Below are 25,116 nucleotides of genomic sequence, written 5' to 3'. Positions count from 1 at the left end.
CCGTTCAAGCTTCACTTTGACTCATTCCCTACCCCTATACCTATTCTACAAATATGAAATATAAGAGAAAATATGAAGGTATGGTAGGGTAGGGTAGGCCCTACCCTACCATACCTTTATATTTTCTCTCTTGTAAGGAAGAAGTCTGTAGTTGGCTTTTAAAGTAGGCTGATAATGATGAAGTAACACACATAGAAATACTAATTTTTAATGTTATTCAAAAGGCAAATTTAGGAGCCGTAATAGCCCAGTGGATATGACCTCTGCCTTCGATTCCGGAGGGTGTGGGTTCGAATCCGGTCCGGGGCATGCACCTCCAACTTTTCAGTTGTGTGCATTTTAAAAAATTAAATATCGCGTGTCTCAAACGGTGAAGGAAAAACATCGTGAGGAAACCTGCATACCAGAGAATTTTCTTAATTCTCTGCGTGTGTGAAGTCTGCCTATCCGCATTTGGCCAGCGTGGTAGACTATTGGCCTAACCCCTCTCATTCTGAGAGGAGACTCGAGCTCTGCAGTGACCCGAATATGGGTTGATAATGACGAAATTTAGGAGTGTTTATTAAAAATATCTTAGATTTTATTTTATGTACTTAAAAACTTTCACATCTCCAGGGATAGAATTTTCCGGCTTAAATACGCAATTCATAATGCGAGTCGTAGAATATATTTTATTCAAACTTCGTATAATAAGCGAACCGACCAAAAAACTTGTTCCTCTCGCGGGCTTTAATATTCCCTTTCACGATTTACGGGTTTCAAAATATACATTAGGAATTGCAGCATAATTTCGGCTGTAAACAAATTTTAATGAGCGTTTCAAAATTAGCAGGAAATACGAGCAGGTATGAAAATTTGGGGAAAATGTAATGTTATTTAATTATAGTTCAACATTATTTATTATTAATGATGTAACTTATACTAATAGTTAGTACGTTTTTTATACTTTTATATATAAGTTTGGCAATGAGACACAAAAAAAATCCATACTTAACGGTATGTTATAAATGCAAAAATCTGTTGGAGTAATTTTTTTTAAAATTTTTATTTAAAAAAAAAGAATATTTGCTATATCTTTTTTTATATGATCAATATTTCCAATTTCCCTCCAACTAGTCGGGAAATACTGTGTTAGGAGTGGGTACCACAATAGACCGACGGGGCCGGGATCGAACCACCACCCCTCGATGATGAGTCCGACCGCTCTTACCGTTGAGCTATTGAGGTTTTCAATTGTTCCGGTTTCAAGCCTAATCCACTAAACCGATTTTATAAAATCTTTCATCCATAAAAAGCTACATTATCAACGAGTCTATATTTTATCCCCGTATTACCACGGGAACAAGAACCACACAGGTAAAAGCGCAGAGCGTCCTTTAGTAACAAAAATATACTTGCACATAAAAGCCATGTACTATTCTATTAAAATCCTAACTTATTCGCTCGACATTACCGCTTATTCAATTCTGAAAATCTTCATAATACAAATTGAGTTATATTAAGTAAGCAATTAAGAGTTTAGCTTTACTTATTAGCAAACTCACTGAACAGTGACTCTACGGATTTACGATCTTATTTATGAAGTCGTCAAATTCTAAACATCTTAATTAGCAATTTGGGGAGCTATTAGGCAATCTCTTGTGCGGGCTTGATGTGTCGTTAATTTGTTCCTTTAGTATAATTTTAATTAAAATATTAATAATTTGTATGTGACCTTTGTGGTTTAACGATTAGGGACGCACCGCAGGCTTGACTCATTACAGCCGTCTGCGGTTCATATTCGAGGTAATTAGATACACAAGGCAAAATATTTTAATAAAGGTGTTTAGGTCTCTTCTACGTAAGACGCCATCTAAGAAAGTGTTCTTAGATAGGGTCAAGTCAGAGGTCATATCCACTGGGCTATCACAGCTTAGAAAGGCTTTTCGTAAATTATACTAGAAATACTCCATTTTTGTTATCAACCTATATTCGGCTCACTGCTGAGCTCGAATATTCTCTCAGAATGAGAGGGGTTAGCCCTATAGTCCACCGTGCTGGCTCAATGCGGATTTGCAGACTTTTCACACGCAGAGAATTAAGAAAATTCTGTGGTATACAGGTTTCCTCTCGATGTTTTCCTTCACCGTTTGAGACACGTGATATTTAATTTCTAACTGAAAAGTTGGATGAGTAGCCCTGGGCCAAATTCACCACACCCTCCCGAATCGAAGGCAGAGGTCAATTCCACTGGGCTATCATTTAAGTAAATCGTAATTAATTCCGAATTATGAATGCTTGACGCATCGTCTCTCAAAAAATCAAAGTGTTTATTAAACGCAAGCTTTTAGAAACGTCTTATTATAGTGTTAATGATTATATAAATGATAAAAAAGCTTGGTGTTAACTGTATTATACGACTGTGCGCTTAGTTTTAAATAAGTTTGTAAAATGGTGGTAAACAAAAAAATAAACCTTGGCTGAGTTTGTTGTGGGGTCTTCTCGGACCACGGCGCGTTTGGAACCCTCGTAACTTAAATTTTAAGTTTTCGACTATTATTACCACCATTAGATTAAATTAAATTATGACATAACCCTGACCTTTCAAAAGTGCTTGTAAACTGAGCCTAATTGAAATAAATGAATTTTGAATTTTTATGTGTGAACAAGTCCTTATGCTTCCTACGTAAGACGCGGTAAGCGTGAGAGGACTCGGCGTGGGCGCTGTCTTGTCGCCGTAGACAATTATTATGTTCTGACAAGCTTCCTGTATTGTACGAGCCCACGCGTTGATAACCTCAAAAACCATTGGGAATATCCGTTTTATAACTGAGAGCTCCTGGATACGATTCCTAGTTAGGGTCAATTTAAAATATATTATAATAATGAACTCCCAACCGAATTATTTTTTTTTTCGGCTAGGGCGGCCAATCTCATGGTGAGATTAACCATGTACCCAGGAGACATTGTAGTAAAATTGCTGCTGAATTTTTGGATATGACCTGGGAAAACGCGACGTGGGATGTATTTTGGAAATTTTAGATTTTCGAGGGTATCTCAATAACTAAGGGCGATAGGTGGAAAATGTAGAGAACCTCAATTATAAAGCTTTTATAGAGCAACAAAAAAGTATTGAAGAAAAATTGTATCTCAACGGAGATCTGAGTTATTGTAAAAGAAACTGAATTCAACATTTTTTCAAAAATAGGGAAATTAAAAAATTTCAAGTTTTCAGGCACATTAATTCATCCAAAATTTAGCTTTCTTGGTTCTTTGCATTTGCAAATGTATTGAAATAACTGGACTGCGCTTGCTTTTTACTTGGGTTTCGCATACAATAGTAGATAAAGTTATTCATTATACATAATGAGATTCCGCAAAGGAACGCCTGTTTCTATTCAATATTGAAACTTTCGAGATAATTAGAATTCCCGCTCGCTCGCAGATCCCGCAATTCAATGAGTTGGCTAACATGATCAGTGCCAACGAATTCTGTACTTATTAGAGTTTCAGAATACATTTATATATCTTTCTAGTATCACGGCTTTTTATATTCTTCGACAAGAAAGTGACTTCGATCACACCTGATGTTAAGTGATGACGCAGTCTAAGATGGAAAGAGGCTTACTTGGAAGAAACAAAGTGTACTCTACGCGTGTGTCTCCGTGATTTTTTACGCGACATTGATTTTTGGCGGCCTCCGTGGCGCAGTGGTGTGCGCGGTGGATTTACAAGACGGAGGTCCTGGGTTCGATCCCTGGCTGGGCCGATTGAGATTTTCTTAATTGGTCCAGGTCTGGCTGGTGGGAGGTCCGTGGCTAGTTACCACCTTACCGACAAAGACGTTAGACGTACCGCCAAGCGTTAGGTATTCCGGTACAATGTCGTGTAGAAACCGAAAGGAGTGTGGATTTCATCCTAATCCTAACAAGTTAGCCCAGCTTCCAAACTGACCCGAGCTGGGAATCGAACCCAGGACCACAGCATTACTAACTGCGCCCTAGAGCTCGCCAGAAGGCTGTACTACAGCTACATTTATATATTCTGAGACTAGAGCTCGTCTCGATTGCCCCCAATTGGCGAGGTATAATCGAATCAATGTAAATAATATCTTCGTTCATTCGATTATCGCCCGGCTTTCGCGAGTTAAACAGTTAATTAAATTATTTATTGAGAAAAGATATTATTACAATTGCTATCTATAGTAGTGAAAGCTCTGCGAAAAATCTTCACTAAAATCACGTAAGGATTTCAGTTCTTATAATTGACGAGTATTCTTTCCTATGATTAAGTAAGTTCGTACAATAGAACTAAGAATACGATTTGGATGGGTTTTTGTGATTTTAAAATATATTTCTAGAGTGATCCTGTTTTCCTTGAAATAAACTATTATTATTAAAAATTTAAATGATCGGCGAGTATATAACAATTAAGTTTTATAAGTTCAATTTCAATTCATTCAAAGTTGCAATCGATCGAATCGATCGACTATCTTGGAAGCACAGCTATCGCATTCGTTTTTTGTTATTAAATGCGTGTAAGTTTGATAGTTTACGAGTCTCCTCTCAGAATGAGAGGGTTTAGGCCAATAGTCCATCACGCTGGTCAAATGCGGATTGGCAGACTTCACACACGCAGAGATTTAAGAAAATTCTCTGGTATGCAGGTTTCCTCACGATGTTTTCCTTCACCGTTTGAGACACGTGATATTTAATTTCTTAAAATGCACACAACGGACAAGTTGGAGGTGCATGCCCCGGACTTGATTCAAACCTACACCCTCCGGAATCGGAGGCAGAGGTCATATCCTCTGCCTCCGCTATCACGAAGGTAAATAATAACCTAAAGTAATTAATCCTGATATTCTTTTGAGACTGTGCGGATCTGTGCAAAGCACGGCTAAGCATTAAAAATCCACCCTAGTGATAATGTGGACCTTCGAAACTTTTGACCCTGGATGTCTGGAGAGATTTACTTCCAAAACTCGTGTTTATTACATTAACAAGCTCTGGAATATTTAGAATATATTAGCATAAAAGAATTTCGCCAGAATCACAAACGTAGTAAACAATTTCAAGGCCAGAATTTATGGTAAACAGTTTCAACAGAATTGAGCAATTTTCCGTATTGTTACCAAAATTTTGCTGAGAATTGCTGAGTACGTACGGCATTTTAAAATATGTAAACCAAATTATCATTTAGAATTCATTTCTTTACCGCTTTTTTATGCTACTTTGTCTAAAAGTATTTTTTTTTTTGCAATAACCTTAAACCTAAAATGAAAAGCAATCGCCTTTAACAGAGCAAAGCAAATATTTCGCAGGAAAACTTGGAAAAAATAAGTTCAAATATGCACTGCTCTCTGCCCGTTCATATGAGTCATATAGGTTTATGCTTCGTAATTATGCCTGTTTCACCTGCGCCGCGACCATGGTAGCAATAAGCATGGCGGTATTTCTTCTTCCGGATGAGCTGTAATTAAGCCTGCCAACCCGCACTGTAACAGTGTGATGGGTATAAGCTCCATATCTCCTCCATGGCCCTGTAGTGGGTCGGTAAAATAGGCTCGTAATGACTGTAGTACTCTGTATTAAGTAGTAAGTACTCTATAGTAACTAGCCTATACTTTGAAATTTTATTTTTTTATTTTAACTCGCACTTATAGGTAGGTACAGTGGCGTACCTACCCAGGGGCTAGACGGTGCCATACCAGAAAATCTCAATTGAACTGAACTTTTGAATATTTCACCCATTTTCAAAATAAATATGTCAGGTTGCAACCCGATTATAATCATGGCAAATTTAGTTTTATTGCCCAATACCTACATCAAGTATTAATTGTAATTTATGTCGTTACTGTTTAATATTTTTATAACTTGCCCAGCAACGAAAAAGAGCTGATTATAAAGAAACTTAGCATTTAAAGTATATGTATATTTAATATTTTTACTTGATAAAATCCGGTTTCGTTAGTAGTGGGGCCCCATTTATTTATTTAGTAGCTACGCAACTATATAGGTACTGTTGACACAGTGTATATTTAGGTATACGGTAAACTCCTGACATTTACGTGTAATATGTTGCATAAAATTATAGCAGGTGATCCGGAGGCAATCGCTTGGAAGCTCTTCGCTTCCACCTCAGCGATCTAAAGACGTCTATCCTTGGAGCTCGGATCGTTTTAATATCAAACATTCTGTTACATAAGTGTTAAGGAATAACAATATAATGCTTAGGTAATCAACTTTTGAGAAAATAGGGTTCTCTTTTACTTTTTGTGAATAGTTATTGGGTAAATTTTCCAATAATATTATATGGAAAATTTCGAGAACAATTTACCCCTAAATTACGTAACAACGTAAACGTAAACGTTACAATAACGTAAAGATACTCTAGCCGTGAATAAGCCGTGATAGCCTAGTGGATATGACCGCTGCCTCCGATTCCGGAGGGTGTGGGTTCGAATCCGGTCCGGGGCATGCACCTCCAACTTTTCAGTTGTGTGCATTTTAAGAAATTAAATATCACGTGTCTCAATCGGTGAAGGAAAAACATCGTGAGGAAACCTGCATACCAGAAAATTATCTTAATTCTCTGCGTGTGTGAAGTCTGCCAATCCACATTGGGCCAGCGTGGTGGACTATAGGCCTAACCCCTCTCATTTTAAGAGGAGAATCGAGCTCAGCAGTGAGCCGAATATGGGTTGATGACGATGACGAAAGACACTCTGAACACCAAAAAAATAGGTAATACTACTAACTAATCAAAGTATTATAAATGATACAGACTGTGTTTGCTTGTGATTACTGATAAGGCTAAGAGCACATTAACAGTGAGTAATATAGGTCATATTTTGTGTCATTATACCCACGGGTTCGTTAAGTAAGCGGGTGAAGCCGCGTGGCGTTTTTTTATACTTACAAGAGGTAAAGAAGTTTAAGTATGTGAGTTTGTGAGGTTGTGCGGGGGTAATCTCTGGATCTACTGAACTGATTTTAAAAATTATTTTACGCAGACCAAGCCACGTTATTAAGTTAGTATCTTCGGCTTTATTTTATCCCCGTATTCTCACGGGAAATAGAATTGTGTGGGTAAAACCAGGGAGCGTCAAAAAGTTCGATTTAAAAGAGTTAAAAATCGAGAAAATACTAAAACCAATTTAAAGTTTCTGAAATCGAATCCTTTCCACTTTAAAACTTGTAAACTTTGCTACCGGACTCCTACGTAACACTACTTTAAGGTGCAATAAAATACAGGTCATTACGATTCCGGTCACGACAAATATTTGTACGGAGTGTTCACAGAAGTGAGGACCTTGGGGGGAGGGGAAGTGGCGAGGAGGGAGGGGTTTGTCAACAAGAGTAAGGCCCTGTCCCTCCTAGTTATTATTCATTAGTCGGTTATACAACGCTTTATACTTAGGCATTACTTAGGTGCCTTGCAAATTGCTTGTACAGTCTATGCGTGTTAGTACTAGAACTCATCATTTATCTTGATTATCTAGAGCTAAACTGCTTGTAAAGTTTGAAAAAGGGTTATGCTTAATTTTTTTCAAGGGTTATATTTTTCGATTTTGCCTCAACATGGGTAGTCCAGATCATGAGGTCTCTTGCAGTGAACGTTTCTTTCTTATCTTCCTAGGATTTTTTCGCACTTGACTACGATGGCCTTTGTGCGTACCTAAGTCCTTTGATGCTGGTTCGATAGGAGTCAGTCCAGCCAAGCTCACTCCAGAAACTTAGCAGGTTCCCTAGGTCGCCGAAAGGTGTTTGTTTAATGAGCAGTGCCCTGTAATTAGTTTTACAACTGTTCTATGTTTACTACGGTTTTAGAAGTTTTGTGGTCAAACGTTGGTTGAGGTTTGTTATGGCCTCTTTGTGTTTGCAGTCGTTTGTGAAGACGATCTTACTACTACGACAATAAACGTAGGTATAGTAAGCGTACTATAAGTTGAACTATGCGTAGTAACACATTTGTGGGTATTATCGACGTAAGATCGAGTTACCATAGCAATACGTTAATGTCATTACAATCGCGTATAATTTTTATAATTTATATATATTAATTTATATATAATATGTATATTTTTTATTTTTAATAATCGCCCAAACACGGAGGACGCATGCAACACTTTTTTTTAAATGTAGGATAAAACACAGATAACTGTCATTTTGATTTAATTTACTTGCCGGGGTCTATACCTACGTTTATATCTTTTTTTAAACGTGTTAAAATGACAAGACAATACGGATTTTATTTTATTTATTTATTAGGTTTATTTACAATCACTTACACTAACTAAAATAATAAAATGTACTAAATTATAAATCACTATAAGTGTAGTGATTACTTACAAATAAACACAGCATGAAATAAAGAAGAACAGTAAATAAAAGATAACTTAAATATCACAAATAAAGAACATTCACACTAGTATTGTTAACTGAATGAAGAAGAAGAAAAAATTAAAGAAAGAAAGAAAATAAAATAAGGTTTTTTTTTCCTCCATTGGATCTGCGATCAGTCGTTAGACTAAGCAGGTGAGTTGTGAGACTTTAGGGCGGTTTCTAACAGGAGAGCCATAGCTCTGCCGTCACCTAGTTATCGAGCACGTCAGCTCGCTTCAGGCGTTTGATTCGCGGTGCTACTACCAATGAGCTAGCGAGGCGAGCTTTTTGCAGTTATTACTGATTTCCTCACAGACATTGGCATTTCAAGGTATTCGTGGGTTTCATAGTTGCGAGTGAACCAAGGGGCATCCGTGATAGTCCTAAGTATGTTATTTTGTATCCTGTAATAAAATAAGGTGAGCACATTTTAGTCATAAGAGTACCAAGTAGAGATGATTTTTTTCCAAAAACTTTAGGTATAATGATTCAGAGTAAATGTTAACTTTTTCTTTGTTTCGTTACAAAGTTTTGTAATGCAGGATTCAAATTAGAATGACGTCTTGTTTCGTGTTCAGGCCCCGCTCCGCTAAACTTTCTTGACAGTTCTGTACAACTTTGTGAGCTGAAGTAGACAGGTGCTGTATCTTGTACAGTATACGAAAGTTGATGTCAAATCATGCACGATCACTCGTTGTATTGATAAGTAACTGTCAAAAAAGTTACAGAATTCGAAAGGAAAGTAAAGTATTTTTTATACGGTGTTTTTCAATTGCTTGTCGTAAACCAAATACTGCGAAAATGTAAAAAAAATTGCGGGTGACTCTTGGACTATTGAGTGTCTGTTTACAGGCTCAAAGCGACTATAAATTCCATGGTCACCTACCGTAACAATGAAGGTCACCTACCGTAACCGATGGACGTCCACTGCAGGACGGCCTTTTGTAGGGACTTCCAAACATCACGATACTGAGCCACCTGCATCCAGCGAATCCCTGCGACTCGCTTGATGTAGTCAGTTCACCTGGTGAGGGGGTCGACCAACACAGCGCTTACTAGTGCGGGGTCGCCATTTCAGCACTTTGGGACCCCAACGACCATCGGCTCTTCGAACTATGTGCCCCGCTCTTTGCCACTTCAGCTTCGCAATTCGTTCTTCTTCTTTGTACATCATCATTATCTACCCATATTCGGTTCACTGCTGAGCTCGAGTATCCTCTTAGAATGAGAGGGGTTACGCCAATACGCTGGCCCAATGCGGATTGGCAGACTTCACACACGCAGAGAATTATGAAAATTCTCAGGTATGCAGTGAGCTATCACGGCCACATCTTTGTACATGAACTAACAAAATAATTAGCATTATAAGCAATGATAATTTTATACTATAGCTCGGTTATAGCCCTACAAAATCCCCGCAAAAAGTGATCCGAATAATAAGCTACAAAACTGAGCGCACTCATGCACAATTTTGTCTTTAATTCCATTATTTATTTATATATAGTTTTTACACTTCCTGAATAAACAAATCGACACTATAGACGATATTTAGGTATTATTTGCTTAAATAACGTTCGTTGTTGACCACAACTAACATTGAAATGTGGATATTTCCTCTTTTGATCGCCTCATTTTTAATGACCTAGTAACACATCTAACATATTTAACAGTATTTAACATCATTGATTATAAGCATATTTTAAAGTCTCCCTAAATAAAGGAACGAGGATATGAAGATTCGAGCCACTTCCATGCTCCAACGCGAGCTAGCAGGCCTTTTGTATTTTTCGAAGCATTTTATAATACTCGTGAGTCGTGCCTCACACTCTATAATTAAATATTCGAACAATGGAGGGTAAAATTCAAACAAAAGGTATTACTCAGCACTTCTACAATCGCTAAGCTATTATATTCCGTATGACTACCGTCATTTTGGTCTGATTTTGTATTATAATTCATCGTTTCCAAGCGTACCAATTTGTTGCTAACAGGATATCCTATCATCTAAGGGCGATTATGAATCAAATGGAAGAAAATACTTTTAGCAAAGTGAAATTGTATTGGAAAAGATTTCTCTATTCCCATTTCTTGTCATTAAATCTTTTCAGTTGATTCGAGGCGAGGTTAGTGAATGCGTAGCGGTTTCAGGGTTGCCCACTTTATTTGTATTAATCGTTTCATCTCGTCGGGCTATCATGAAAATAAATTGAAGTGCAAGAAGGATATATTTACTTACGTCATTTTCAATTTATAGGCGTAGGTCTAGGGCATACACTTCTAACTTTTCAGTTATGTGAATTTTAAAAAACTAAATACTACGTGTTTCGTTTGAAACTTTTCGTCGAAAAACATCGTGAGGAAACCTGCATACCTGAGAATTTTCTTAATCCTCTACGTGTGTGGAGTCCGTGATTCCGGGGGCTGTGGGTTCGAATCCGGTCCAGGGCATACAACTCCAACTTTTCAGTTGTGTGCATTTTAAGAAATTAGAAATCACGTCTCTCAAACGGTGAAGGAAAACATATTGAGGAAACCTGCATACCAGAGAAATTTCTTAATTCTCTGCGAGTGTGAAGTCTACCAATCCGCATTGGGCCAGCGTGGTGAACTATTGACCCAACCCCTCTCATTCTGAGAGGAGACTCGAGCTCAGCAGTGAGCCGAATATGGGTTGATAAGAACAACTTATTATTCAACAAGGTATTTGTACTGTATATAAACAGTTTATCAACTTAAAGTGGGAGAATAAGAGAAAATAAGGCAACGTTACGTAACGCAGCCCTGCTCGTGGAGCTGAGAGGAGATAATTGAAAAAGTTTTCGACTGCCAATGCGATCGGCGTCTGGTGCGAGTATCAGGGGAATAATATATTTTAATTGATTCCTTAATAATATTCTATCTACATTTTTTTTGTGCTGAATAGGAAATGTAGCGGGCCTTTTTACCTGACTGTTGAAGCCTACCTACGTTATTTAAGTGTATATCTTTTTCAAAACAAGTATTAAACAAAATATGAAACTTAACAAAAACATGATAATGGGCTACTTGACACGTTTTTAACATGGTCTTAAATTGTTCATTATCGTTCATTAAAAAAAAAAAATATATTTTTTAAGACGTGAATACATAATTTTTGATTATATAGTTTTATATACAGAAATACATAATACACATTTCATTCTTTTTTGCTTTTAATTAGGATATATTAGATTTATAATTAAGTTGTAAAATATAAGTATTTTGTTTTGTAACATTATTAGATGAAAGTGGTTTTGCAAGCAATGTTTGCTTTAATACGATTTTGCATAAGCTAAGCATGTTAGTTAATAAGTTTTTTTTTGTATGTGTAAAACTATGTAAAAATCGCTAGCAAACTTAATAAATAAATAAATAAATACATTAAAAAAAACATTTTTACATATTTTTTGACCATACGAGCCAAACTAGTCTATACGAGTATTTTATCGTTTTATGACGTCACGTAAACACTAAACCTTATATACGAGTACGTCCTATAGAGGTACTATATCAAGGCCCCCTCCCGTGAATTGTACCATATTTCAATCGATAACTATCTGTAAAGTATGTGAGTAACATTTAACAATCGAAACTTTCAAAGTTTTCATCTACATAGATTTGTATATAATGAATGGATTTAGGGCACATAGGATTTTCCTCGATATTCAACTAGGATTTAAATAAAAGTTGAGGGCGTGTACTAATCCCAATATTTTTTTCCTTAATATAGAGTCCAAGAAGTATAAGAGCAAAGCCAAAATATCTCAATTTCTATAGATTAAGGTATTTGTATAGATTAAAATATGAAGAATTTAGAAGGAGCTGTTATATCTGGTAGAGCAGCTTCTAAGCGGGAAATCTGTTTACCAAATTAACATAGACAGGCATGTACAATATAAAGATGACTTTAACACGTTCGCTGCACGAGGTCGATTGACCTCGTGCAGCGAACGTGGTGAACTCATCAAAGAGGGGTGGTGGTTCGATCCCCGCCCCGATGGTCTATTGTCGTACCCACTCCTAACACAGTGTTTCTAGACTAATTGGAGGGAATTTTAAAGTTGGTCATATTGAAAAGATATGGCAAATATTCTTATTAAAAAAGAAAAAAAAAACATTTCCTTACGAATTCCTTTATTTTTACCTTAAACGCTTTTTGACTTTTAATGCTGCTTTCAGCACCTCTTTTTGTTATATTCAGTATACAAAAAATGTATTTCAAGCAAAGTTTTCGTTCCAAAAAAGGAAACGAAATGGAATCCAAAAAGCAAAGTAAGAGAAACTTCTCGTATAATATAAAATTAGCGCTCTCTGTGAAAGTTGAGTACAAACTGTGGTTTAGTGGTGAATAATATGGCACCGCGCCAAACAACTTTATGTAACTTACATCTGTAAGTCAGTCGGTTGTCACGTAACGTACGAATCGATATTTCCCACGACTGTGGTGTATTTTCGCTGAGTTCCGGCCTCGAACGGGGAAACGGTTTCAATTAAAAATCGATAGAAAAATCTTTTTTTTTTTCGTGTTGAGTAAGTGCCGATGGCTCTATGTGGGACCACTACGGCGACACCGGGGGATTTTGGCGAGAGCAGAAGCATCGGATGAGACCCGAAGACTGACATAAAGAGGACAAAACGACTCTCTAAGGGCGTCTACTATGAGACTCGGACCTCGGCTTAGAGGACCATTCGGGAGGAGAAAAATCTATATTTACTTTAATCAGATGTAAGTTAGACATTTACTTTAAAAGTTTATAGCCTCAACCGCTACGCGGCTAAGCTGCCAAACCCGAAGCTGAAAGGTTCTGGGTTCGATCCTCGCACTTATAACCATTAGGAGCCTGCACTGAGAAATTAAAATAAGTGAGGGCCCATTTTTAACCGACTTCCAAAAAAGAGGAGGTTCTACGTTCGGCTGTATGTATGTTTTTTTTTTTTTTTTTATTTTTTTTTATTTTTTTTTTTATTTTTTTTTTTTTAATGTATGTCCAGCGATAATTCCGTCATTTGTGGACCGATTTTGAAAATTCTTTTTTTGTTTTGAAGGGTTTGATTGGTGGTCCCATTTTTTTCATGTCAGGATCTGATGATGGCATCCTGGAGAAATTGAAGGGAACTTTCGAAAATCGTAGGGACGGCTAGTGCGTTTGTTATTGTTTCCATAAGGTATTTTAAACCACTACAATTTTATGAAGGTTTGGAGTTGGTCTGATGATGGAGCCGAAACACAGACGATGGAACTCGTCAACGATTTACAGCAGGTACCTTTTGTTTGGGCTTGATTTATTTGTATTGATGAGTACTTTCCACTTAGATGGGTTGTGACTGTATTAAGGGTCTGGTGACGAAGATGAAGGAGAGTTAAGGGAACTCCTCGACGGTTCACAGTAGCTACCTTGTGTTTGGACTTGATAAATTTTATATTGATGAGAACTTTCCAACCATATGGATGAAGACGGAGGACAGTCACCTTTCACGTTTTTCTGAATATTAATATTAGGTGTGGATAAAGGGGGAGTGAAATTTTGTATATGAGTTAAGGTAGTATTTTTTAAAAATTGGGATTTTAGGACTTAGATACTTATTATAAGAAAATAACGTTTCATTTGTGTTCACACTCAGTAGGTGTGCTAACACTAAAAATTAAAAAATAAAAATTTTAATAAAAAAAATTCAACCGACTTCCTACTCGAAAATTAACCTAAACTAAAAAGCAAAAAATAACATCTTACCTATATGCTACCTTCTGATCAGTTTGAAGGCGGTGCCAAGCCAGTGATGTTTTAATTTAAGCCGTTTAAATTACAAAATTTCTGTGGTTCTTTCAGAAACGGCTTTAATTAAAACATGACACTGGATTGGCACCGCCTTCAAACTGATCCGAAGGTAGCATATAGGTAAGATGTTATTTTTTGCTTTTTAGTTTAGGTTAATTTTCGAGTAGGAAGTCGGTTGAATTTTTTTTATTAAAATTTTTATATTATATAGTTTATTTAATTCATTTTGTATATAATTCTTGAACAATAACCGATAAAGCTGTACAATTTTTCTAGTATAATATTAGCGTCAAATAGTATCACTATTGATTACTTCCCTTACCCTCCAACATAACACATTTAATTACTTATTACATAATATTTAATTATGTTCATATACGGCAGTCCCATAAATAGTAAGACATATCCCACAGGATGATAGAGACACCAAGGCTTACTAAAATAACGCAATGTAGCCGAAATTGTATGGTTTTTAAGTTATATTGAATTTTCTACGAAATACATTATATTGCGATTTTTTTAGTAGGCCTTGATGTCAGCTTTTACCCTGTAGAATATGTCACAGTCAACGACATATATTACCGTCACAATATTTATTAACCCTGTATAAAGAAATACTTTATACAATCACGAAAGCGAGTCACAATAAACTGACTTTCTCAAGTATTTGTAAATAGACTTGAAATAAAGTTGAATTAAAAATAGTAAATTATAATTGAATGGCAACTCAAACACATTAAAACGTACACGTCATAAATGTTTCCAATATGCATAACAGTATAATTTTCCATTACACCGATGGGGTAGAAAATTGAAAATTGTGTAAATTCTATCAACGCTTTCTAAACAAAGTGTAGGTAGTTTCACCGCGGCTTGCATACTAATATGCGCCCTAGCATGCATAGTAATGGCACCAGCCTTGTATTTACACGCAATTTTCTTGTACTTACTTTGTATGGAGGTCTCGTGAAATAACCACAATTTCGTACTGTAGGGCTATTACGTAACGATGTATTTGTAATTTGACAGTCACCGTCATCATCATCATATCAGCCAATGGACGTCCACTTATATAGGCCTTTTGTAGGGACTTCCAAACATCACGATCCTGAGCCGCCTGCATCCAGCGAATCCTTGCGACTCGCTTGATGTCGTCAGTCCACCTGGTGTGGGGTTGCCATTCCAGCACCGTGGGACCCCAACGTCCATCGGCTTTTTGAACTATGTGTCCCGCCCATTGCCACTTCAACTTTGCGACTCATCGACTTTGATTCTTCTGCGGATCTCCTCACTTCTGATTCGATTATGCAGAGATACTCAAAGCATAGATCATTCCATCGTCCGCAGTGTGAATCGAAACTCGAATCTATCTCTCTCTGTCTAAAGTACCGTGTTAGACAGAGGGAGATAGAAATGAATACGAGAGTCACACTGACGAGTTATAAAACAATGTTACAGGCTAGCCCTTTGATTCGTGTATCATAATATAACATGGCGAATTTTGTTAGGTTTTTGCCGTTTATTTCCTACTAGCAGACATCTGTGACTCCATTTGTTTTTTAGTAATTAGTAAAAGTTTTGAATGCTTAAATTATTCTCGAATTTGAATTTGAAATTTCGTTATCATGTTCATTTTCTATTCCTACGAGTAGTTATTATAAAACGAAGTTTTCTACATTGTTAGCTCGTTCGCTACAAGTTCGTTCGCTCTGTTTGCGATGAACTCGACAAAATGCTACATGCGGTTTACACCAATAGATATATTGATTCACGAGGGAGGTTTATGTATACAACTTTTCAAAGTTTTTTTTTATTAGTTCTTCGTAATTCCTTTGAGATATGACAAAATAACGCATAGTGGTGTTTTTTTCCACGCCGGTGAAGTCGCTGGCATCTGCTAGTCATTGCATAACAATTTATTAAAATAAAATATTGACTATCCAAAATGAACGTATTGTTCTCACTGAATTAACGAAATTTGAATTACAAAACACAAAAGGTCTCAACACAATACCTGCTTCAAACTTTATAATGTTGATGTAAATTAGAATTTTAATAAAATGTAGGGATTTTTTAGAAAAATACTTGTAGTAAAATCGACACTTTATGTATATGTTACCGTTAAATTATAAAATACGTTAGTTTATAATCTCACTCGTGATAATATAATCTGTCGTCATATTGTGAACTGAAAATACTGATTACAATTTAATGTGTTATTTTTCGGTTATATTATAATCTATGGTTTCACTTCCGGTAGATTATAATACCACGAGTGAGATTAAAAACTATCTTATTTTACAGTCTATCGATGACATATATATGAAATCAGACTGTTTTTCGATGACGTAACGCATGACTTTATTATATAAATGTTCTCTTTATTTAATTTCCCTTAAGAAAGCCGAGCGTGTCTGTCTTAAACAATGTAATTAAATGAGGTCTTAAATTAACGTGGATTAAAATAAACGACGCTAATCCTGTCTTTGACATTTTCCCATTTTATACTGTACATACATTTAAACAACAAAATTAATTAATGCGATAGTAAAGACTAATTTATTTATTAATATATATTACAAGTTTATTACTTATATATTAATACTCGTAGATTATTGAGTTTTGCTTTTTTTTAGAATTTTAATTCAAACGTAATATCTATCTAATATCTTTTACTTTTTTTTACATATACATTTTGTAATATCAAAATTAAATGTCGGGATTAAATGTCGTTTTTTGATTTTTTAAACAATTTTTTTAATAAGAAAAGCATGGTTTTTTGCGAAAAACTCCATTTCGTCCAACACCGCAATATAGACACAGTCGTAATGTGTTCATCATTATCATCATCATCATTAGCAATTCATTTTCGACTTACTGTTGAGCATGAGTCTCCTTTAAGAATGAGAGAGGATAGGGCAATAGTCCACCATGCTGGATCAATGCGGATTGGCAGACTTAACATACGTACAAAATTAACAAAACTCTTAGATATGCAAGTTTCCTCACGATGTTTTGCCTTCACTGTTTGAGACACAATTCAGCAGGTAATTATTTAAAAAAGCTCGTGTATTATCTTTTACTAGCTGACGCCGCGCGGTTTTACACGCATGGTTCCCGTTTCCGGAGGAATACGGGGATAATATATAACTTAGAGTCTTCCCCGATAAATGGACTATCTAACACTGAAAGAATTTTTCAAATCGGACCAGGAGTTCCTGAGATTAGCGCGTTCAATCAAACAAACAAACTTCAGCTTTAGAATATTAGTACAGATTATAGTGATAGAATTTGGCATTTAATAATTACCTTCCTCCGTCTAAAAAACATCTCTTAACCCTCAATTACCACTCGTATTACACAGTAATTTAATCAGACGATAACAAAATAAAGGTGAACAGGTCCTTTGTATCGCGAAGGAGAAAACATCCCTACGTCACAGTGACAACAAAGGACTCACAGGGCTTTGTGCGGGCTGTCAGCTGAATATAAAAATTATATCTGTTGAGAAAAACACTTTTGTAATTCGAAATTCAACGCTTTATTTTATGCGTGTGTAAACAACTAATCTAGTAATTACCACCGTAAATATTATTAGCTTAATTTTTTTTCTTGATTGTGTAAGTGCCGTAGGCTCCTTATGGGACCTCAGCGGTGTCACCGGGGGGTATGGGCGAGCGCAGAAGCACCGCCTAATGGGGCCCGAAGGCAGAAGCAGAGTAGATGGACGGAACGACTCTCTAAGGGCGTCTCCTCTGAGACTCGGACCTCGGCTTAGAGGGCCGTTCGGGAAGGGTGTTTTGGCCTGAGTGTATCAGTCCGGGCGCCCGTGAGTGAGTAAATCGTGAGTTAAAAAGCCCACGTCTGGGTGACGTCAGATATCGGGGACCTCGTCTTCGCCGGCGAAGACGCTGTGTAGCTTGTGTTTGTGTTGCCTGGGAAGCATTGTCGTTCGTTATGTTATGTTAGCTTAATAGAGCTTAGAGTCATTTGAGCTCGTATACTGACTTAGTTAACTAACTGTGAGTTTGAGGCAATAAGTTAGTTATTAGGCAATACTTGTTTTGTGTACCTATATGATACATGAGTAGATACTAAGGCCTCCGTAGCACAGTGGTATGCGCGGTGGATTTACAAAATGGAGGTCCTGGGTTCGATCCTCGGCTGAGCCGGTTAAGTTTCCTTAATTGGTCCAGGTCTGGCTAGTGGGAGGCTTCGACTGTGGCTAGTTACCACCATACCGACAAAGACGTACCGCCAACCGATTTAGCGTTCCGGATTTTCATCCTCCTCCTAACAAGTTAGCCCGGTTCCATCTTAGATTGCATCATTATTTACCATCAGTTGAGATTATAGTCAAGGGCTAACTTGTAAAGAATGAAAAAAAATTCAGTTATTTCTTGTTATTTTAATTCTTTCAAATAAACTACCAACTTAAGTTGGTTGATTGTGTTACTATGTCTATTCTTGTTATCTCCGTTGATTATTATTAGCCTACGCCCCGCGGTTTTGCCCAGCTAGTTCTCGTTCCCGTGAGGATACGGGGTTAAAATTTAACCTATATTACTCAGAAATAACGTGGCTTTCTAGACCTAAAACATCTCCACACACTATCCCTTTATAATATTAGTATAGAGATGAAATGATTTCACTATATACTATAAAACAAAGTAGCGTTCTCTGTCCCTATGTATGCTTAAATCTTTCAAACTACGCAACGGATTTTGATACGGTATTTTTTAACAGATAAAGTGATTGAAGAGGAAGGTTTACATGTATAATAATATCCATGGTTGCCGCGAGATTTGTGAAAAGCTGAAATCCACGCGGACGAAGTCGCTTGCGTCCGTTAGTTTTATATTATATGTATCATTGAGATTGGAAGCTATCGATATAATATACTAGTAGACGCCTCCGCGGTTTCACCCGCGTGGTTTCTATTCCCGTAGGAATACGGAGACAAAATAGCCTATAGCCTTACTTGATAAATGGGCTATCTAACACTGAAAGAATTTTTCAAATCGGACCAGTAGTTCCTGAGATTAGCGCGTTCAATCAAACAAACAAACATACAAACTCTTCAGCTTTATAATATTAGCATAGATGTATTCTAAGCGTATGGAATCGCATATTTGCTAGATGACTATTAGTCAAAAAAGGGTTCCATTGTCATTGTGAGAGGTTACTCCTGTTCGCAACAGAAGCGACTTAAATAACAATTAGATTTCCAGCCGTTCTTTTAGTAACAACAACTTCATCATCCCTATTATCCGACCCAGCTATCGATTAATCATTAGGGCACTTGTTGTGAGAACTTAATTTGCATTTCGGGAAGGGCAAAGTAAACAACTAGTGGACGCTCCCGACTTCGTACAGATCGTATATCTTTTACTACTCGTATATTCAAATTTTTTTTTTACGAAGTTTCAGCTCTACGCTCTGCATTGGTCGACTCTCACGGTGGATCGACGACATTGAACGTTTCGTATGGAGCAGTTGGTAGACCGTTGTGTTTGGAAGTCCCTACAAAAGGTTTATATACTCAGAGGCACAATTATCCGCCCACTATAATATACTCATGTCATATTAAAGTGGGCGGATAATTGTGCCTCTGAGTATATGTCCAGCGGTATACTGCCTTTCGTTCATGTTATGATTGAAGTTCAAATGAATTTGCGCTTGAGTAAAATTTATTAATACCACAATTATTTATTTTAATAAGCTACAATGTTGTTCGCGCCAAGCTAACGCTTCCCTCTCCTACTCCAACGCATCCAATAAGTACGTCTCTGTCCCGCATAATCCCCGTTATTCCTAAACGCCGCTGAAATAATAACCCTCCGCAACCTATATACGCTTTATGCGCACGCGCCGCGACAATTCATCTGTTTTTATGTTACGCTTTTATACTATCAAAAAACTATGTGATAAAACTAGGCTGTGATTGTGAGTGCGAGTGAAGATAAGAAGCAGTTTTCCAGTAAGTCCTTCACCCCTCCTCTCCTAGCAAAGCCAAACGCGAACAAATGTTTTAGTAAATTTTCTTAAGTATAGCAAAAAGCTATACTTACCTAGTATAGCTAAAAGCTATGTATTTTATCACCATCATTATTAACCCATATTCGACTCACTGCTGCGCTCGAGTCTTCTCTCAGAAGGTGAGAGAGGTTAGGACAAATAGTCCACCACGCTGGCCCAATGCGGATTGGCAGACTTCACATACGCAGATAATTAAGGAAATTCTCAGGTATGCAGGTTTTCTCACGATGTTTTTCATTCAGCGTTTGAGATACGTGATGTTTAATATCTTAAAATGCATATTAGTGAAAAGTAGGATGTTTATACCTCGGACCGGATTCGAACCTACCCCCTCCGGAATCGGAGGCAGTGGTAATATCCACTGGGCTATCACGGCTGTCACAGTTTATGTACGTATCATGAGAAGTTCTATACCATGGACTCCACTGGTTGCTTGCGCATCGGAAGCACTAGATTTAATCTTAAAGAAGGTACGTTTTAATGAGCACTGTAATGTATATGAAAAGTGCACCTACTTACCAGTGGCGAAGGATGGAAGTTGAATGAAGGTAAGCCGTCCCAAAAAAAAAATAAAACAAATGGAAAGCATACACAACATTATATCGTGATACCAGTATAAAAAGATATCGAGATACAGTACAACAACAAATATGCATGGATTCTTACTACTTATATTAATGAGTGTTTATTTTTATTATAAATAAGCTCCTAATTAAATTATGTTAAAGAAAAAAGTTTATTAAGCATGATAATACCAATTGTTATCAGTTAATAGGTAAATCCGTTTCACTTTACCTAATTATTATACCATTAACCCGTCCCGTTCATTATGGTAAAACTTTTATAAGGTTGGGAATTAGGTATTAAATAATTAATAAATTTGCGTTTCACGGTAAACCGTAATTGAAGTTAGTCACGCGACTGTTTGTGCAAAGAAGTCAAGTCGGTTTGATGAGAGTGTGCAAGCGGGAGCGGCCATTGTGGGCTTTTATATTAAAAATTAAAAAAAAAAAACGACTATTAAAATTGAGCTCAAAATATGTTACAAAAAAGGTAACAAAATCGTACAATGCTATAAAAAGTTTTGCGTATAAAAATTAAAATAAATGAGACGTGGATATGGCCTTCCATTCGGACGGCGTAGGTTCAAATCCGGTTCGGGGCATGCACCTCCAACTTTTGAGTTATGTGCATTTTAAGAAATTAAATATCACGTGTTTCAGACGGAGAAGGAAAAACATCAGGAGGAAACCAGCATACCTGAGAATTTTCTCAATTCTCTACATCTGTGAAGTCTGCCAATCCGCATTGGGCCAGCGTGGTGGACTAAGGCTTAACCCCTTTCATTCTAAGAGGAGACTTGTGCTCAAGAGTGAGCTGAACATTAGGTAAAAACGTTTTTATTAAGTAAAATGATTGTTATAAGATAAAATATCGTATCAACTTTGTACTCTGTAGTAGAAAGTTAAATTTCAAAAATAGTTGAAAACCTGTATTTTCGAATGCAAAGATGAAGAAAATCACACTTTTTATAAAAGCCCGGAATACATACAGGGTCCGCATTCATTCATTTATTATCATCAAATCCACAATTATGTTCATTTATCTGCTATCAAAACGTCAAAAGGAAGTAAAGAATCAGATTTTTAACAAAAGCTTAACAAATCCACCTTTTAATCTCGTTTCACTCCAAATCTGGAGCATGTTAAAGAGATGTTGACTCTACAACATACAAATGACTGCTTGAATATTGAATATTGTTTGCAATTTAAATTGAATGGTGTCGAAGTGGAACGATCGTTGAGAGCAATTTGTGAACAAATGAATTCATTGCTTGATTTATTTCACAACACTGCCAAATCAAAAGATTAAAACAGAGTAAGTAAGGGTAAGTATAAGTGTTTAAGACTAAGGCTTGTATATATTTTTACTGTGACTAAGGACAGTGTTTTTTTTTATTTATTTATTAAAAAAATATAAAAAGGTAAATTAAACGGACAACCACAAAAATCACAAAGATTTGATCTTGGTGTCCACCTGCAATTAAGCTTAAAAATAACTTTAACTATAATAATAGCATTAAGACAGTTTTGTTACATTTGCCTAATACCAAGTATTTAATATTTTATGTGAAATTCATAGGTATATAACCTATAAATTTGACATGAAATTCTGTTTTAATTTTCTTTACTAAAGTAGCACTACCTATATTATATTGTGTCTGTAATGACCAGACTTTCATCTATAAAAGCTGGCTTTTCTCTCATTTTTTTAATTTTTAACAATGTCAATAGAATTCAAAATATAAAACATTTAAAATGTATAATAATATTCAACCCTCCCACTGCGGGACATTTGAGTGCCCAAGAAACCGTGGTCAGGGCTCCAGAGTGAGGAACCTCCTCACAATACGCGTCGTCTAAAGAATCACTGCCTTCTGTATCCCACCCTTAGCAATCCAGCAGTTAAGCTAAGCTTCTCAAGGGATTGGTAAGAAAAAAGCTGGATAGTGTTAGCTAATTGGTTCTTAAGTAAATATGGTACGTAACTGGAGTTTAAACTGTGTTGGCTTTGTGCGGTGGCAAATCTACGAGATATCATGACAAACCATGTTTTAAGTTGCTAGACACTTAGCTTCGCTTGGCAACCCTTTGGACGTTGAGGTCCCAAGGTGCTGGAATGGTGACCCCTCACTAGAAAAGTGTTGGTCGAAACTCCACCAGATGGACTGACGACATCAAGCGAGTTGCAGGGATTCACTGGATGCAGGCGGCACAGGGTCGTGAAGTCCCTACAAAAGGCATATGTCTTGCAGTGGACGTCCACCGGCTGATATGATGATGATGATGACGAGAATCTGTACCCTTGAAATTTTCTATCTTCCTTTACCACCTCTGTTCGTACTCTGTTGATACCCACCGTACTCATTGATGGTTGGAGCATGAGCTGACAAACTTTCATCTTTCATAAAAGTAACTAAATATTGTAGTAAAAGTAGAATTTTATCGCTCGCTACTGTATTATGGTTCGGTCTTTAAGTCTCCTCTCATAAAAATACCGTGACAAATACAATGAAGAATTATGCCAGGATTATTTATCGTTGACTGCCGGATACAACCGTTTCGTTATTTTTACAAGTTATTTTTGTTACTTAATCAGAAAATTTTATACCGGCAAAGTTACAAGCAATTTATTTGTTTTAACATAGGCTCATAAGTGGCCCAATTTCAAGTGAAAATATTGATCAGTAGCGCTATTCGCTAACGACGTTTTTGTAATTCGACAATGTGAGTTTCATTCATCTCCATTCTTCATTCATTTAATCTTGTTATACTCGCACAATTAATCACGACGCTCCGCGTGACATGCGGCATGATGGTTAACGTTACTACACTACATCTCTACCTTATTTCCTCGCTAATTCTCATGTCATTCGTGTCACTCAAAACCGATCAAATAAGGAGCGAAGTTTATGACGAGGAGCATGACATGCGGCAGGATGAGTAACGTGGCCATACTACCTCTCTGCCTCCTTTCCTCGCTATTTTCCATTCGTCGAGGTTGACACATAATAAAACATATAGCTTATAATCGAACCTGTATTATTCTACCTGTTTATAATTTTGGATCGCTGACGCTTGTAACTGAAGCCCGTCTTTGTTTGAATTCGTGTCCATACCATTAAAATACCGTGACAAATAACATTGGGAACTAAATCCGGTTTGTACCGACCGCGGCCGGATATTACCGGTTTTTGTTACGGCTCTTAAATTGTTTTTTAACATAGTGAATTGTTTGTTTAGTGGTGTAAACAGTTTCAAATGCCTTTTCGTTTTATAGGGCAAGGGAAGTTGTATAAATATATGAATATTAAACGGTGAAGGAAAACATCGTGAGGAAACTTACCATCAGGTGAGATTGTAGTCAAGGGCTAACTTGTAAAGAATAAAAAAAAAACCTGCACACCACATAATTTTTTTAACTATCTGCGTGTGTGAAGTCTGCCAATCCGCATTGGGCCAGCGTGGTGGACTATTGGCCTAACCCCTCTCATTCTGAGAGGAGACTTGACCACAGCAGTGGCCGATTGAGGGTTGATAACGATATGAATATTAACAACAGGCCCGGGTCAAATAAAAAGCACTTTCTTTTTTTACAATAGGTTTAAAAATGGTCATATTATATTCGTATAATGACCTATATTAACAATACGAATATAATATGTGATAGTTAGTTCAATGTGGTTAAGTAAATAGTGTAGTCCTGTTACTTACTACACTGTTGTGTAGTTTACTAAATCTATACTAATACTATAAAGGAGTAAAGCTTATGGGAAATCTCTGGATCTACTGAACCGTTTTTGAAAATTGTTTTACTACTAAAAAGCCCAGTTATATGTGAGTGTCACAGGCCATATTTAATGTCCGGATTCTTACGGGAACAGTAACTACGCGGGTGAAACTGCGAGGCTTGTTCAAGAATAAAAAAAGCTGCCCTGAACAAAATAAAAATGTATTATAATTATAATCGAGCTTTATTGTTCTTTGTAATTAATTCAAAAATAACTAAAAGGTCCAAAGAATGATTTATTCGCCCCAAGTAAAGATTGCGATGCTAATTTTGTCAAGTCATGATTCAGTGTGGAGCGTTCATTAATTTATGAAAATTATATATATTTTGCTTCAGTGGCTATTCCTGGGCTGTGTAAGTTTGAAAACCGTTATATTTTCTAGGAAAAAGTTACGTAGTAAATTACTGTCAATTATCTTTGTATTGTAGTCAATGATAATGGCTTAAAAGGAATAGAGTACAAGAAAATGGCGCAGTGGGATGTTAGGATCCGCCGATGGTGATGAAATTATTTTAGAAATGTTCCACGGATTCCAGGCTCAAAGTCACTCAGCGGGCGATGGAGC

Source organism: Bicyclus anynana, chromosome 8, assembly GCF_947172395.1.
Source record: "Bicyclus anynana chromosome 8, ilBicAnyn1.1, whole genome shotgun sequence".
In the NCBI taxonomy this organism is placed as follows: domain Eukaryota; kingdom Metazoa; phylum Arthropoda; class Insecta; order Lepidoptera; family Nymphalidae; genus Bicyclus; species Bicyclus anynana.
The sequence above is the reverse complement of the archived record's forward strand: the minus strand, read 5'-3'. Positions refer to the sequence as shown.